Genomic DNA, 19,842 nt, shown 5'->3' on the forward strand with positions numbered 1-19,842 from the left:
AAATCCTATCCCTTTCGATCCACATACATGATATAGATTCATGTATATTATATAGATCGAAAGGGATAGGATTTTTTTATCTTAGTTAGAAGCTGATTAACGGTAAAAATTCTTTCGTGGACACGAGGTAAAATAAATCTAGGAGTGAACGCATTTCGATTTAAATTTGAAAAGAAAACATCCCAATAAGTTCCGGGATAACTTCTTTGCCCCAACCACTAAAATCCAAATGATCTCTTCTTATTGATATATTGTTATAAATTGGTAGACTTAACAAGAAAAATAAAGGAAAATACATATTTAAACTTATATATTGTTTTTTTTTTTGTTATCATGGCCTTTCTTATTCTATGTGTGTATGTTTCCTCTATAGTATATTTATGAGTATATACATATTTATTTTTCTTGTTTATTGTTTCCGTTAAGCTTCTATGTCATACTGTGCATATTTCCTCTATTTTTCATATTTCTCATTTTTCTTTTTAGTTAGGGGTGTAATATATAAAAATATATATTTTGATGACTATGTGACTACCAGTTGTGTTAGGGCTGTAGCACTCATACTTTCAACAAGAACACACAAAACTCTATTTCTAACGATAGATCGAGTGCACCTTTGAATTTCTTTAACTGATTCCCAATAAATATTAGAAATAAAAAAGCTATGTTACGACATATCTATTCAAGATACTCTCCGATACGAAATAATGAAACTCATAGTAACTCAAACCGATTGGACCCATAGAAGGGACGTGTGTATATATGAAATATATTAAAGTTGTGTTATCTCGATCACTTATCAATCCTTTACCAAACGCTAATATCGCAATGAAATGAATGGAATATTTGCCACTGAACGTTTAACACCAAACAATCAATCAACCAATTGCAAACTAGATGTGTTGAATTTTTTAATCAAGGACATTATAAAAAAAAATCTTTTTGAATGGATAAGGGAGATAAATCGAACGCATATATACGACATGTCAACAAACGGAACTCAACGTAAGAAAACGAAACAGTCAACAACAGAAAATAAATTGGAACACGGATGTTTAATGACAACAATAAAATGCAAGGTTGCAAAAAAGGATATTAAGTTGTTAACTGTTGTCTTTTAAACACACTGCAGTATCGGTAGACATTTATTATGGATTTTATTATAACAAAATTACTGCTCCATAACGATACGTTCGTAGTTTCGTCCGTTCGTAAGATGTTGAGAAACCTCTAATATGAGTGTTGTCAAATCGTACAATTTTACCTAACCGGTTACTCGGATAGTCGTTCGACCGATTAACCGGTAGTTTTAGTTCATGTTTGAGAGCCTTACCTATAGTACACTACAAAAGTTCGTTTTCATAAATACGATGAATTTTAAAAAAAAATAGAGAATGGAAATGGGGAATATATAAAAGAGACAACAACCCAACCAAAGAGCAGATAACAGCCGAAGGCCACCAATGGGTCTTCAATGACGTTTGTCCTTTTGTATTATACATGTTATAAGGATTGTTTGTGAGGAATACTGACGAAGTTTGACTTTGAATAATCCAATACCACTGTATAATAATGCTATGGCGTTTGTAATATCTTCATATTGAAAAAATAAAAAACCTTCTTGATCTCGTCGAAATAAAATGATTCTTTCTCTTTCTCTTGATGTCTCAGAAAATAATGTGGGATGTTTCAATTTGAAATTATTAAGCCAGTTGCATCAAGTATACATTAATTACATTCCCCTTGATTTTAGTACAATTTTTGTAGTTGACATTTCGTTTAAAGTATGACAAAGATGCATAAGTTCTCTGTTCGCATGTATATGTATTTCGTGGAAGATAACGTTCTCAAATTTACTCGTCTGAATATGACATTTTGAGAAGCGTTTTTGTTACAAGCTTGAATAGCTATATATTTGATGAAGAATGAATGAGGAGTTCGTATTTCAATTTGAAAATATCAATAATACTTAAGTCATCAACTTAGTTTTTTTTCATTTGTTGCAAGTCCATTTACCACATAATTCTACTATAAAAAAATCCTCGCATCTTCGAAAATTCTACATCAGAAATGATTGCAATAATAGTGATAATTCATCGCATCTATAGTTAAAATGGATCGCTTTAAAATTTCAATAATCGATATGCTATAATATGTTGCTTTTATAATACTTATTTGAACTTTAATGCTATGTTTGTACATTAAAAAGACATATCACAATGAAAATATGTTGAAACTTAAAATCAATAATTTATTTTGGTATTTTCGAAACGTAAACAAATACAGTTTTCCCATGATCCTTTATTCTACAATAGACATAGTATATAATAGTAAAAATGAACTAGCTCGATTCGCACTTTATATACACTGTCCTTGTAAGATATAAAATCATTATCACAACAGATCGATTGGAATTGTAATGAAGCAGTGAAAAATCTGTTGACATGAAATGTTCCTTCGAGAGATGTATAATGGATTACATCAGTAGCTTTATAGATTATGAAAATAAGAAGATATGATATGGTTGTCAATATGGCAAGGACCCACTAGAGGACAGTCCTGGAGACTCCTTGCTGAGAACCAGGCACAAAAAAATATTTTATAGTTTTAACATTTTTGTGAGCGCTCAACCCTTCCATAACCTGGGGCGTTGTTGTAATAGCACAACATAAGATCAAACAGTACTATTATATGTTAATGCACTCAATAGTCCAAACCAGAAAATATCCATTAGTATCTTTAGTACTGCCACAAAAGATGTTAAGTATATGTTTAATGCTGGTTACTGTGTTTAATATTCTACAACTGTCATATGTAAATATATATCTATATAATAAAGTAAACACTTCAACATCAAAATACAACCTTCAAAAGTCAACAAACTTTCTTTTCACTCTACTAAAAAAAACAATTTCAATCGTCCAAAAAGATGACGCCCTTAAATTAAACAAGAGTATACACCTGTTTTAAATGCTAATATGATTTTGTTGTGTTATCACTAAGACATTTTATATGTAGTTGGTTTATGTACAATGTAGTAGGTCTGCTTTCAGAAAGTTACTTTTTGTTCTAGATTGACAATTTCTTCACAGCACAAGGTTTGCTATCGGAATATTAATCTCTACCATTTGGGTTTAAATATATCAATAAGTTGTCAGAAAGTAAATACGACTAAGACTATGAAATAAAACTCAAATTATGATTTCGCCATATACGGTATGGGGTTAGCTAATTGCTAAAGGCCGTATGGTGACCTATAGTTGTTAAAGACCTTATCTTTTGATATTTAGTGCAGTAATTATACACATCATATTACATCACCTTATTTTTAAAGTTGATCGGATGGTGTCTATTGATTAAAAAATATGTGCCATAAGATGATGAAAAGAAATTAATGGACCAACAGTTTTTCAAATGAGTAAAGAGGGAAAGGATTCTATGATATAAATGAAAGCCTAAATTGAAATAAAGAAGTTGATAAAACATTATTGGTAACAGTCAAAAATAAAACAAAAATCGATCTTCCAACAAATAAAACAAAAGTATACAATCTTTACTTAGTGTTGTTGTTTGTTGTGAGATGTAGATACGCTACCACGCCAGGTTTGTGGTTATTGTTGTGAAATGTAGATACGCTGCCACGCCCGGTCTGTGGTTTTTGTTGTGAGATGTAAAGATCTGTACGCTGCCACGCCCGGTCTGTGTTTTATGTTATGAAATGTATAGATACGCTGCCACGCCCAGTCTGTGTTATTTATTTGTATGAGATGTATAGATACGCTGCCACGTCCGGATTGTGTTTTTTTGTTGTGAAATTTATAGATACACTTTCACGTCTGGTCAATGTTATTTGTTGTGGGATGTATAGATACGCTGCCACGTCCGGTCTGTGTTTTCTGTTGTGAGATATATAGATACGCTCCCACGTCCGGTCTGCGTTTTTTTTTTTTTTTTGTGAGATGTATAGAAACGCTGCCATGTCCGGTCTGTATTTTTGTTGTGAGATGTATAGATACGCTGCCACGTCCGGTCCGTGTTTTTTGTTGTGGTATGTATAGATACGCTGCCACGCCCGGTCTGTGTTTTTTTAGATGTTTTCTACTTTTAATCGACCTAGTGAGTTAAGCCTTTTTAACTGATTTTTATAGTGTGTTATTATGTTGTATACTGATACCACTGTTCCAGGTGTCGTTTGGCTTCTGTATCACGTATACCCCCACACATCGTTATTATGTTGTATACTGATACCACTGTTCCAGGTGTCGTTTGGCTTCTGTATCACGTATACCCCCACACATCGTTATTATGTTGTATACTGATACCACTGTCCCAGGTGTCGTTTGGCTTCTGTATCACGTATACCCCCACACATCGTTATTATGTTGTATACTGATACCACTGTCCCAGGTGTCGTTTGGCTTCTGTATCACGTATACCCCACACATCGTTATTATGTTGTATACTGATACCACTGTTCCAGGTGTCGTTTGGCTTCTGTATCACGTATACCCCACACATCGTTATTATGTTGTATACTGATACCACTGTCCCAGGTGTCGTTTGGCTTCTGTATCACGTATACCCCACACATCGTTATTATGTTGTATACTGATACCACTGTTCCAGGTGTCGTTTGGCTTCTGTATCACGTATACCCCCACACATCGTTATTATGTTGTATACTGATACCACTGTCCCAGGTGTCGTTTGGCTTCTGTATCACGTATACCCCCACACATCGTTATTATGTTGTATACTGATACCACTGTCCCAGGTGTCGTTTGGCTTCTGTATCACGTATACCCCACACATCGTTATTATGTTGTATACTGATACCACTGTTCCAGGTGTCGTTTGGCTTCTGTATCACGTATACCCCACACATCGTTATTATGTTGTATACTGATACCACTGTCCCAGGTGTCGTTTGGCTTCTGTATCACGTATACCCCACACATCGTTATTATGTTGTATACTGATACCACTGTCCCAGGTGTCGTTTGGCTTCTGTATCACGTATACCCCACACATCGTTATTATGTTGTATACTGATACCACTGTTCCAGGTGTCGTTTGGCTTCTGTATCACGTATACCCCACACATCGTTATTATGTTGTATACTGATACCACTGTCCCAGGTGTCGTTTGGCTTCTGTATCACGTATACCCCCTCATATCGTTATTATGTTGTATACTGATACCACTGTTCCAGGTGTCGTTTGGCTTCTGTATCACGTATACCCCACACATCGTTATTATGTTGTATACTGATACCACTGTTCCAGGTTTCGTTTGGCTTCTGTATCACGTATACCCCACACATCGTTATTATGTTGTATACTGATACCACTGTTCCAGGTGTCGTTTGGCTTCTGTATCACGTATACCCCACACATCGTTATTATGTTGTATACTGATACCACTGTTCCAGGTGTCGTTTGGCTTCTGTATCACGTATACCCCACACATCGTTATTATGTTGTATACTGATACCACTGTCCCAGGTGTCGTTTGGCTTCTGTATCACGTATACCCCACACATCGTTATTATGTTGTATACTGATACCACTGTCCCAGGTGTCGTTTGGCTTCTGTATCACGTATACCCCACACATCGTTATTATGTTGTATACTGATACCACTGTCCCAGGTGTCGTTTGGCTTCTGTATCACGTATACCCCACACATCGTTATTATGTTGTATACTGATACCACTGTCCCAGGTGTCGTTTGGCTTCTGTATCACGTATACCCCACACATCGTTATTATGTTGTATACTGATACCACTGTCCCAGGTGTCGTTTGGCTTCTGTATCACGTATACCCCACACATCGTTATTATGTTGTATACTGATACCACTGTCCCAGGTGTCGTTTGGCTTCTGTATCACGTATACCCCCACATATCGTTGTATTCATGCATTTGTCATAAATGTTTCTTTTTTGGTTCCGTACTTTTGTTTTTTAGGTCAAGTTTAGGTTAGACAACCGTGTTAACTATTTACTGGCCGTTATGATACAATTGAAAAGGTTATTTGTGTACATAATTAATGGAATACATTTTTTTCACCCATTGGCAGGTCTAGGGTTGAACATTATATTTCTTAACATTTTTGTTTGTTTTCATTGCCGTGCTAAAACCACATCCCATTTATTAATTTTAGAAAGGCCCGCCACCTATGTAAAAATCATGAACCTGTTCCTGCCACCAATGCAATCTGCTTTGGGTTTTTTTTTTATAAAAGGAAACTTTGAAATTCATAAGAATGAGGCCCATTTGAAATTCTACAAATGGGTGCTTTTGTCTATCAAAAATCTAATTAATAATTAGGTGTATCATATTAAAGGGGTTTCAGAGATATTAGAAAACCCGCCAATAACTTTGCCTTTAGTGTGTTTATAGATGAACAATTCTTAATTTCATTTACGGTTTAAATACTTTACAATTATTGTATGGACATATTACACAAAGTAAACATTCACCCATTTAATTTTGAATATGCATATGCTTTCTTTCTATGTCAATCGAATGTCTGATTGAAATCAATTTCAAATGTACTTTATATTCATTTGCACCCGTAATATTGAAAGCATTATTATACACCCTTCACAATCGTGGTTGTTGTGCACTGTTGTGATATCACTATAGTAGAACTTAGTGACGTCCTTGAGCATTTTGGATTTAGATAAATGTTAGCAAAGTTTGCTTGACACTTTCATCACCACACAGATCATCCATACTGCTTACAACTTAAAGGTTTGTAATAAAGTCAATAATTCTTTTATTTTTCATTAATTATAAATATATCTATAATACTTTGCAATATCCTATTTACATTTATCAGCACATTACTTTGAATTATTTTTATTGATGGGATTATTTTGCTAAAAAATAAATAGACTTTGATAATAATTGGCATTCTGTTAACCGCTTTGTGTCTTAAAATGTCATTCAAACGTTCGAGACTTAGAATTTAGAAGGTTGGACATATAAAACACTTAAGAGCATAACAAGCTATCAAGAACTAATATAACAGTCGAGTTGACATTATTTTAAAGTAAAAGTTTACGCTCAATTTTCTAATAGAGTTGCATCTTTAGTAAATTTGTAATTTAGCATCTTTTTATGAACTGAAATCCTGGAAGCACTTGCTATTGAACTCAGGTAATTGTGCCGGCTGTTGGTATGTTAAATGTACAAATTTATGTTAAATTTTTATGAAATTTTAAACTTTCAAGTTTTAATTGAATTGTTGGACATTAACTGTTTGTCGTAAAAAACAGATTAAGAATAGAGTAAATGAAGAAAAAATAAGAAATGAGGACAAATTTTACATAGTCATACATTATCATACACACTTAATGTAACATATGCATGTTAAATTTATTTTTAAAAACGTAACAAACAATGAAACGGGTTATATAATTATTTATGATCATAAAATATACACCAATTACTCGTTTTATCGATTTAAAAATAAGATAGTGATATTTGTAAGACTCCTTTTCACAATTACACGGAGTAAACTAACAAAAAAAATTCGAAATTCTACTGTCGGCTGAAAAGTCATGCTGTCAGTATCAAAGATCATCATCAATTTCACGGTTCAGGGAAAACGGCACTATTTATTCTGCCATAGGCGACAATACTAACATTTTCTAAGTTTACCACTTTTTATAATAAAAACCTGGATAAAACAGTTATGTGTGGTGTTAGTACTTGATTACTCTATTTTAAAAATTTAAGCCAAATAGTATCATGACCAATTTCCAACGGAGCTTGTTTATGTTATCCATGCCCACCGTCATTTTGCAGCAAATTTATAAAATTTTGAAAGCCTTTTCGAATAATTCTCTAGAAAATATTTCAATAGGTTTTAAAATTTATATTGTAAATATAAACACTGCAGTTATTCATAGATAAATAAAAAAATATATTGTACCCTTACATCCAATCACAGCGCTTCTAAGTTGACTTCCTTCACCTGTCTCTGTACACAAAAGGCCAACCTAATGCTGGGAAAATTAAATACATGTACTACCGTTTTCCCTTCAGTGAAGCTTCAATAAATGAATCAAATACAGTTTAGGTTAATAAACGTACCGTATTCCGGTATGAAATTGTCCTCTGTAGAACTGCTATAATTATGTATGTAATAAATACAACTAACTTTATAGATATACTTATTGAATATTTTTCCCTAAATATTCAATGACTAATTTAAGGGATACTTAATTGAAGCTGTAGATTGAGTAAATTGTTAACAGCAAAAGTGCAATAAAACTTTGATTAATTAAAAAATAATAATAAAAAGAGTGATATTTGTGTCAGAGTTATTAAAATAGTACTGTTATATGCATATGCACATTCACGATGGCTATACAATCTGTCGATATCTTGGCATTGTACAAGGTCATGTTTTCCTTTGACTGTTAATTATGTCTTTACACTAAATCCATTGGATGCATGTTTTTTTTAAATAGTTGGTATTGTCTTTAAACGAACTATCAGTACAAATGTAACTGTGAATACTCTCAGATCTGTACTTTGTGTCTTTTTTGCTGTGCGGATGAATAGAAACCTCACCACGTCCAGTCTGAGTTTTTGTTAGTTGTTTCTACTTTGTATCTGATGAGTTGAGCCTTTTTAATTTTGATTTTTCTAGTCTGTTTCTGATGTTGTACTGATGCACCACTTTCCTATGTAAGGGGGAGGGTTTGGGGTCAGCCAACCAGTTATAACACTACCACATTCTGTATGTGCCTGTCCTATGTCAGGATTGCCGTTTGTTGTTGTATTGGTTGTGATCAATGTTGAAGGCCATATAATTGATAACTTCTATGGCATCTCTTCTCTGATGGAGAGTTATCTCATTATTAATCACACCACATCTTCGTTCGTAGATGCCATATGCATAATACGGAATCCTGAAATATGTTTTTTACTGTAAAATACTGTTTACTGCTGGGCTATATTTATGTGATCTTATACTTTTCAGATGGGGAATGTCTGTTGTAGTGGAAAAGGAAATGGAATGGGACCAATAAATAAATTCTGTAAATGTGGTGGACCACGACCGAAATCTGGACATTCTAGGAAGGGAAGTGGACATTCTAGGAAGGGAAGTGGTAAGGGACGAAGATCACCTAAAGGGTCACCTAAAGGAAGACGAAGGAAGGGATCACACAGTAGTTAATGAATATTATGGTGGGAACTCTTTAAACAGTATTATATAGATGTGAACTCTCAAATATATGATAAGACAATTCTGTGTTTGTCAATGTACTTTTTTTTATAGTGGATTAATATAGAATGTAAAGAAAATGAAAACAGTTTTCAATTTTTTTAAAGTATTGAATTTTGTTGTGCTTTGAGAGTGTTTCAAAATAAGTACAATATATTTTCATTGATGGAGGATGTTTAATAAATATTTATTACAAATTGATTTAATTTACTTTGCAAGCCAAGCGATAAAGCACAGCTGAAAATTGTTTGCATATGTACAACACTCAGAAGGACAAGGAAAATGTACACACACACACACACACACACACATACTTGTTCTCAGTATAACATAATTCATGTTGTGCATATTGACTTAGTAGGAATATTAAAAATATAGGTTGAACGCTTCCCAAGGTATAATTTAAAGGTGATTTCATGATAAAACCTTTTTTTTTTACATTGGTGTACGACAAAATTCACAAAACAATAATATCAAAAGGAACCATACAGTCCGCAACTAAACAATAAACCAAGCTCTGAACTATCATCCAAAAACGAAATGACATAGAAGTAATAAACTGTATGTCTCCGTTCGGCCATTAACAATGAGCAAAAACTATACTACTCAGCAAGCTATATAAGACTCCGACATGACAATGTATTATAATTTAGTTTTGAGTGTAACGCGTCTTCTGATTAAATGACAGTTTTTTGTCTATCAGCAAATAGACATAATTTTTTATGTGACCAACGTTTTTTCATGATTTACTTCGGCTTGAAATGGCAGTTAGAATTTTATTAAATCATAAGGAATGACTGTAATATTTTTTCAGTCTATTAGAAATAACAAAACAAATGTGGTATACATTTTAAAATATTCGGCTACGCCGTTTATTCAGTGTGCATTACATTTTTTTGGTTATTTCATCATATGTCATTCCTTTAAACAATTTTAACGAGGCATCAAACAGTCAGATTTATGTATAAAAAAATAAACGAAAAACAAATATGACAAACAGCATCAAACTACTACAACCACTGAATAACAGACTCTTGGTTTGGGACAGGCATATACCGAATGAAGAGGGTTAAACCCCAAACAAACTATATAAAAAGAAGATGTGGTATGATTGCCAATGAGACAACTATCCACAAAAGACCAAAATGACACAGACATTACAAACTATAGGCCACCATACGGCCTTCAACAATGAGCAAAGCCCATGCCGCATAGTCAATTATAAAAGGCCCCGAAAAGACAATGTAAAATAATTCAAACGAGAAAACTAACGGCCTTATTTATGCAAAAAAAGAACGAAAAACAAATATGGATACATAAACAACCGACAACCACTGAATATACTTAGTTTGATTTATTAAGATAATGTTCAACGCAAAATGATTTGACATATTTATAAATAATAAGACGTCTTTTTCCGTATCGGTCCTGGTCTCTTTCCGAGACTCCCATACTATCTCAAGGCGCTAGCTAATGGGTTAAAAAAAAGAAGGGACACGTTATGCTAAGAAATAATCTTACCAGTATTAAGTTATAAAAATGAATCAAATTGGACTTGATCAATTTAAAACATCTTCTATACTACCATAAATGTTTTGCTTCGACCCATAAATATTAGATTTACAATTGATTTAAATTGCACTTAATATTTATACCTGTCCATAAATTAAAAAAAAAGAAAACATTATTATACACCCGTTATAAACAGTTCTATCATACGTAAATGATGTTGTTGCATCACTATGACAAAGTTTAACGATGCGTGGGATAACTTTGAATGTATGGATTTTATTTAGAGCAAGCACTTGACATTATAACAGAATAGCAGCTTAATAATACTAGTAGAAGGTAAGTGTTTTTAAGTAAAGACAGAATTTAATTTTAAATTTCTTGATGCAGACCTATTTTCGGGCTCGGAATTGAACAATTGTTAAAAATTAAAGTTTCAGGGAATATTTGATGATAGTATCTTTGTATTGGCCTGTGTTATAGATGTTTGAAAAACATGCGCCTGTACTTATAAGGTACCTGCTATCAGTATGATAAAGTTAAAAACGAATGGTTTGCTGCATGCATACTTTTAGTTCTATAAATGAAGCGAGTCATGCATTCGTAGAACACACATCACTTGTATTATGTTTTAATCAATGAAGGATAATGGTAAGAAGGGTTTTTATACTATTTCTTCAATCTACCCATTAGAAACATAACTGGAATAGAAAGATACAGCTCACATTTGAGTTTCAGTATGGTTGTTAAAGGGTGTGTCCTCAACACCGTCTATGGCTGTCAATTTTGTTTTCTTTAATATGTTTCAATGGATATCTCTTTTCTACATTCAAAGACTCGCATGGTCGCTAATTACCTTTAAAATGAATTTTTACCTTGTAGAAGTTTCCATTCACCCAACTCCCGTTTTTCCTCGCAAGTTATCAACTATCATTAATGAACACCTTGTAATGTATTCGATTAAAACTCATTTGGTGACCTTCTTTAACATACATTTCCGACACTGTCTCTATTCTAATATCGTCCTGAATATGCATGAACTATTTCTCACTGGATGTTAGGCAACCAACAATCAATCAATATATTCGTTTGAGATAATTAGGCTTATTTAAAAACAAGCAAAAACGACGAAAATGCACAAATCATTAAAAAAAAACTACATAGAAAAGTAAAGATTGATGATTTTGGAAAGTTCTAAGTAATCATCAAAAAGATATTTATTATTTCTATTCTGTGCTATTCCAATTTCAGTCAGTGTTGACACCTTCTGTTGCATGTGCATGTTTAAGTTAGTCATATGTTAATGCGACTGTTATATAAGATGGAGGCTAATCTAGTCATAAAACCAGGTTTAAATCACCATTTTCTACATAGGAAATGCCCGTATCAATAGTTATCAAATATACCAGGCTTATAATTTGATACGCCAGACGCACTTTTCGTCTACCTAAGACTCATCAGTGACGCTCACCTCAAAACAGTTAGAAAGCCAAACAAGTATAAAGTTGAAGAGCATTGGGGACTCACAATTCCAAAAAGTTGTGAAAAATACGGAATTAAGTCAAGAATATGACATTTGAATTCTATTTGTTTGATGTTTTTGAGTTTTTGAATTTGCCATTATTTAAGCGACTTTCCGTAGAATTCTCCTTCCAGTTCATTACGTTATTTTGCTTTACAGTCAGTTATTGCTTGAGGAGTCAAATATTTGCATATAAAGTATCTTTAGCTATTGTAATCACATTTTTTATAAATTTCCTCATATTTACATATTATAATTTGTGATGACTTTAGTCAGTTCCTCATTTTTAGCTCACCTGGCCCAAAGGGCCAAGTGAGCTTTTCTCATCACTTGGCGTCCGGCGTCCGTCGTCGTCGTCGTCCGTCGTCGTCCTGCGTCCGGCGTTAACTTTTACAAAAATCTTCTCCTCTGAAACTACTAGGCCAAATTTAACCAAACTTGGCCACAATCATCATTGGGGTATCTAGTTTAAAAATTGTGTCCGGTGACCCCGCCAACTAACCAAGATGGCCGCCATGGCTATAAATAGAACATAGGGGTAAAATGCAGTTTTTGGCTTATAACTCAAAAACCAAAGCATTTAGGGCAAATCTGACATGGGGTAATATTGTTAATCAGGTTAAGATCTATCTGCCCTGAAATTTTCAGATGAATCTGACATTCCGTTGTTAGGTTGCTGCCCCTGAATTGGTAATTTTAAGGAAATTTTGTTGTTTTTGGTTATTATCTTGAATATTATTTCAGATAGAGATAAACTGTAAAAGGCAATAATGTTCAGCAAAGTAAGATCTACAAATAAGTCAACATGACCAAAATGATCAGTTGACCACTTTAGGAGTTATTGCCCTTTATAGTCAATTTTTAACCATTTTTCGTAAATCTTAGTAATCTTTTAGAAAAATCTTCTCCTCTGAAACTGCTGGGCCAAATTATTTGAAACTTGGCCACAATCATCATTGGGGTATCTAGTTTAAAAATTGTGTCCGGTGACCCCGCCAACTAACCGAGATGACCGCCATGGCTATAAATAGAACATAGGGGTAAAATGCAGTTTTTGGCTTATAACTCAAAAACCAAAGCATTTAGAGCAAATCTGACATGGGTAAAATTGTTAATCAGGTGAAGATCTATCTGCCCTGAAATTTTCAGATGAATTGGACAACCTGTTTTTGGGTTGCGGCCCCTGAATTGGTAATTTTAAGGAAATTTTGCTGTTTTTGGTTATTATATTGAATATTATTATAGATATAGGTAAACTGTAAACAGCAATAATGTTCAGCAAGGTCAGATTTACAAATAAGTCAGCATGACCAAAATGGTCAGTTGACCTCTTTAGGAGTTATTGCCCTTTAAAGTCAATTTTTAACCATTTTTCGTAAATTTTATATATCTTTTACTAAAATCTTCTTCTCTGAAACTGCTGTGCCAAATTGATTCAAACTATGCCACAATCATCTTTGGGGTTTCTTGTTTAAAAAATGTGTCCGGTGACCTGGCCATCAAACCAAGATGGCTGCCACGGCTAAAAATAGAACATAGGGGTAAAATGCAGTTTTTGGCTTATAACTCAAAAACCAAATAATTTAGAGAAAATCTGACATGAAGTAAAATTGTTAATCAGGTGAAGATCTATCTGCCCTGAAATTTTCAGATGAATTAGACAACCTGTTTTTGGGTTGCGGCCCCTGAATTGGTAATTTTAGGGAAATTTTGCTGTTTTTGGTTATTATATTGAATATTATTATAAATATAGGTAAACTGTAAACAGCAATAATGTTCAGCAAAGTAAGATCTACAAATAAGTCAACATGAAAGAAATGGTCAATTGACCCCTGTAGGAGTTATTGACCTTTCTAGTCAATTTTCAATCTGCTTCCTTTGTTTAATATTCACATAGACCAAGGTGAGCGACACAGGCTCTTTAGAGCCTCTAGTTATTATAAATGATAGCAAACAAAATATGTTTAATAAAGATTTATAGAGGGATCAAACTATCGTCTGCTAAAATGGGCAATTCACATCGATCTGTTTACGGACATACTATAATATGTAAACTTAGTTTAGAAATTGTATTATTATCCTTTGGCTGAAAATCTTATGATTACGATTAAAGTTGGTGTTGTTCGATCATTGTGATCACTGTGTAGAACCATGATCACAAACCTTGGTTGGGAAACTCTACAATCTAGAAGAGCAAAAGAACAAATCACCTTACTATACAAAAAGGTCAACAATCTCGTAGACATACCAACAGAACCATACCTCATACCAACAGGTATTTCTACTCGAGGACATAACATCAGATACCTCCAGCCACATTGTCGAACTCTAGTAAACCAACATTCCTTCTTCCAGAGTGCCATCAGAATTTGGAACTACCTGCCACAGCCACTATCAGTTTACCAACCCTCGGTGGGTTTAAACAGGCTCTGGCAACCTCCATCAACCCCTGAGTTGTTGTAGTTATTGGATTTTAACTGTAAATATGCATTTTTTAAACCAGGTTTAATCCACCATTTTTTACATAAGAAAATACCTGTACCAAGTCAGGAATATGTACTGCTAAATATACTCAAAATGAGTCCTACACTTAAATAGAAAGAAAATTTTTAATGCATTCCAGGTATTTGAGAATATCTACATTCACTTATTTATAGTTTAAATCAATATATATATTTCCATTGTTTTTCTGCATTTTTAGTAATGTATAATTTGCTCTATGTAATCATGGTAATGCACAAAAGCGTGTTTTCCTGTACTATACTGTTTTTAATGTAGTTGTTTAAGATTTTCTTCGAAGTACAGCAACCGATATTAGAATTTAGAGCGGCACGATTTATATCAGGTCAATAGAAAACAGCCAGACTAAACTATATTTTTGTTGAGTATTTTATTCTTCCGTTACTTTAATTTTAAGTGTTCTACTTTCTAAAAGAATGACACACATGTTAATTGCCATGTCGATGCGGAGATTTTCTGGTCTTTTTTATATATTATATATACAAAAGTTAAACATACTACAATTTACCTGACGACGCAATAGAAAATATAATTATAATTCAATATTTACTTTCAATACTTATTGTTGAGTTTATATCAATACACATTTTTACTTTAATGGATTTATAAAAAAAAAAACGACTGAGAATGTTTTTAAATAATTTTATCAAGCGTTACTAGTCAGGCATAAAGAATTTATTAGGTTTCCGTTAACATATTGATGAATGTAGTCTTTGAATTAATTTTAGAAAAGGGACCATAGTTATAAATATTATTAAAACTTTGTTCACAAAAAATAATAGAATCGATTTGCATGACGACAGTTACGCCACAGCAGTCAGTAAACACTTATCAATGACGTGCATATTTCATATTTGTATTGAAGGATCAGTCTTTATCGTTTAATTCATCGGAATTCTTTTTTGTAATGGGTCGCAAATTATTATAATGTTACCAATGCACATTTGCTCTAGATGTTGGATATTGAGATGAATAGAGGATATTAAAAAAGGAGTATTAGTCCAGTCACAAATATATGTGCTTAAAAAGACCCTATAGGTGATTATCACAACTTAGGCCGTTCATTTTCTCTTTAGAATTGATTCTCATTTCGTCCTGTTATGAACCTTTTATAACGGTATGGTTTATGCTTATTGTTGAAGGTCTTAAAGTATGCTATATGTGTTTACATCATTGTCGTTTGGTCTGCTGCGTCATTGTATCATTTGCAGTCTCCTTGACATTAGTAATGTCAAATCAAAATATTTTTGTTTTGTTTTGTTTGGGATTTATTTTCTTATCAGTAAGATTATTAATTTTGAGAATTTGGTGTTGATGTCAAATCGATTGTAATTCCCGCAAACGATCAAATGGTATCGTTTTATAGAACTAAAGGGCAGACAACTAAACAATATTGCTCATTTTTGTTGTAGATGGGAAACGTATGCAGTGGAAAAGGAGGTGGTATGGGGCAAATAAATAAATTCTGTAAATGTGCTGGCGACCGACCTCACTCTGGACATTCTAGGAAGGGAAGTGGTAAAGGCCGTAAAGGTTCTCCCCCTGCCCATGGAAGACGTAGGAAGGGCTCACACAGCAGTTAATATGCAAAACATGTTTATATGTGTGGATTTATGCAATTGAATTATTTATGTACAGATCAATTTCTATGTTAAATTTGTATATTTTAAATATTTGACAATATATCGACAAGTGATAAATTTTCACGAGAGTATGATTTCAAGTTTATATATATATTTTTTTTTATAAGATGGACAATTTCTCTAATGAATATAATGCTTTGAAGTTAAATTTGAAAATATCATTCAAGCAAAGCATATTCTTGTTTATAATAAAACTTTTTTATTGGTTTAAGATAGTCATGTTTTCTGCGTTTGGCTTAATTATGATTTTTAATATGACGTCCTTATTACGCTTTGTAAACAAAGCCGTGTTCTATTGAGCACAAAATATGTTTGACACATGCGCACAAATTTACTGTTTATATTAAAGTAATTTCCATCGTTATCCTATACAATATATACATTCAAGTAGCTTCCATAAACTTTTATAATATATGTTATATCGAACAGCATATATTTACCCTGCTCGTATTTTTTAAACTTATCAAATATGAAATGTAATGTACAGATTCCTCGGGGAGGAAACGGGAACAGCTAAACATTTTTACGGTATTTTCGTACGCTTCGACCTATAAAAATACAGTATTTGTCCTATTAGAATCGAAATAATTCCTTCATATCATGCTCTATGCTCATTTTAACATGGATAGGCATTATATTTGACAACATTTTACACCTCGCTAACGCTCAGTGTAAAATATCGACAAATATAATGCCTACCCATGTTAAAATGAGCATAGAGCATGACATGAAGGAATTATTTTTTAAGTTAAGTACCGCCAATTCTAAATATATTTCAGGGACCATTTAGGATAAAACCAAAATAAAGTTTCGCCTTGTACCCAAACTAAATAGAATTGTGTGCATCAAAAGGTAAAGTATTTTCTTCCCAAACTTTCTAATGGATTTAACTTATTTCTTTCTTCAGAGGTAACACACGTTATGAAGATTTATACGTGTTTCTTTCTCTGATATTTGTTAATTAGAAGGTTTACAAGAAAAATCGCCTGTATTTCGTGTAGACATTTGTTATTCATTCATGTAGAAACGTTAACAGTAGTTAATTTCTGTGTCAACTGGTCTCTTGTTTTTACGGTTGTTATCCATTTGTTTGATGTGTTTGAGCTTTTGATTTTGCCGTTCGATTACAGACTTTCCGTTTTGATTTTTCCTGGGATTTGGTTTTTTTTTTTTTTATTTCATTTTATATAATATTTCTATTCTAAAGCTGAACGAGGCCTTTTCATTTCCCTTCAACTTCCTCAGAGGCTCTTTATGATAGGAATTGATTCATTTTCTGAAGGTTCTTATCCGCCTGCTTCATATCACTTGTTTAAATCTAGAATATGATGATGAGGACAAATTTAGAACTCAACTCGAAGTATTAGAGATGTGTCAATTTTCCCCGCCTTCAGAAACATTATTGGCTTAATCCACTATTTTCTACATAAAAAAAATGCCTATACTTCGGAGTTCAGTATTTTGGTGATTTTACTCTTTTCGTAGCCGATGGAGTACTTCCTTCCTGTCGTTAGGATCATTGTATGATTTTTTTCTTTTTTTACAAGGTCGCCTTACTAAAAAGACACCCAAATTTATATATATATAAAAAAAAACACTTAAAAAACTAAACGCATTTTCGTTTGTTCCTGCCGATATTATGGTAAAAACTAAGACAACAAAAATAGTATGTTCATACCAACAACTTATACTGAAGATAAGGTCGTAGAAGAACACATGTCTGGCCTGAGAACTGCTGCAGTAACTGAACACCATAAGACGTCCTAAATTACATTTATGATTTTTTTCATACCTTCATTAGTCAAATGTCCATTTAAAACTGGTTCATTTTTTAAACAATCTTGTATTTCTTCTTTATTGACTGCTATGATTTCTGTACAATGTGTGCTACACTATTGTTATGGTTTCTGTACAATATGTGCTACACTATACTCACACTAATTATTGACTGCTATGATATCTGTACAATGTGTGCTACACTATACTTACACTAATTATTGACTGCTATGGTTTCTGCACAATGTGTGCTACACTATACTAACACTAATTATTGACTGCTATGATTTCTGTACAATGTGTGATACACTATACTTACACTAATTGTTGACTGTTATGATTTCTGTACAATGTGTGCTACACTATACTAACACTAATTATTGACTGCTATGATTTCTGTACAATGTGTGCTACACTATACTAACACTAATTATTGACTGCTATGATTTCTGTACAATGTGTGCTACACTATACTTACACCAATTATTGACTGCTATGATTTCTGTACAATGTGTGCTACACTATACTTACACTAATTATTGACTGTTATGATTTCTGTACAATGTGTGCTACACTATACTAACACTAATTATTGACTGCTATGATTTCTGTACAATGTGTGCTACACTACACTTACACTAATTATTGACTGTTATGATTTCTGTACAATGTGTGCTACACTATACTAACACTAATTATTGACTGCTATGATTTCTGTACAATGTGTGCTACACTATACTAACACTAATTATTGACTGCTATGATTTCTGTACAATGTGTGCTACACTATACTTACACCAATTATTGACTGCTATGATTTCTGTACAATGTGTGCTACACTATACTTGCACTAATTATTGACTGTTTTGATTTCTGTACAATGTGTGCTACACTATACTAACACTAATTATTGACTGCTATGATTTCTGTACAATGTGTGCTACACTATACTAACACTAATTATTGACTGCAATGATTTCTGTACAATGTGTGCTACACTATACTAACACTAATTATTGACAGTTATGATTTCTGTACAATGTGTGCTACACTATTCTAACACTAAATATTGACTGCTATGATTTCTGTACAATGTGTGATACACTATACTTACACTAATTATTGACTGCTATGGTTTCTGTACAATGTGTGCTTCACTGTACTAACACTAATTATTGACTGCCATAATTTCTGTACAATGTGTGCTACACTATACTAACACTAATTATTGACTGCCATAATTTCTGTACAATGTGTGCTAGACTATACTTACACTAATTATTGACTGCTATGGTTTCTGTACAATGTTTGCTACACTATACTTACACTAAATATTGACTGCCATGATTTCTATGGTTTCTGCACAATGTTTGCTACACTATACTAACACTAATTATTGACTGCTATGGTTTCTGTACAATGTTTGCTACACTATACTTACACTAAATATTGACTGCCATGATTTCTATGGTTTCTGCACAATGTTTGCTACACTATACAAACACTTATTATTGACTGTTATGATTTCTGTACAATGTGTGCGACACTATACTAACACTAATTATTGACTGCTATGGTTTCTGTACAATGTGTGCTACACTATACTAACACTAATTATTGACTGC

The 19,842-nt window shown here is 33.0% G+C and overlaps 1 long non-coding RNA gene across 1 annotated transcript; it reads left to right on the forward strand.

The window, feature by feature from the left end:
• Window positions 1-10,933: 10,933 nt before the first annotated feature.
• LOC143066293 (uncharacterized) lies at window positions 10,934-16,652 on the forward strand. The gene is made up of 2 exons (XR_012975533.1): window positions 10,934-11,095; window positions 16,211-16,652. It is a non-coding gene; the product is annotated as an uncharacterized LOC143066293 (long non-coding RNA).
• Window positions 16,653-19,842: the final 3,190 nt, after the last annotated feature.

Source organism: Mytilus galloprovincialis, chromosome 3, assembly GCF_965363235.1.
Source record: "Mytilus galloprovincialis chromosome 3, xbMytGall1.hap1.1, whole genome shotgun sequence".
Lineage (NCBI taxonomy): Eukaryota > Metazoa > Mollusca > Bivalvia > Mytilida > Mytilidae > Mytilus > Mytilus galloprovincialis.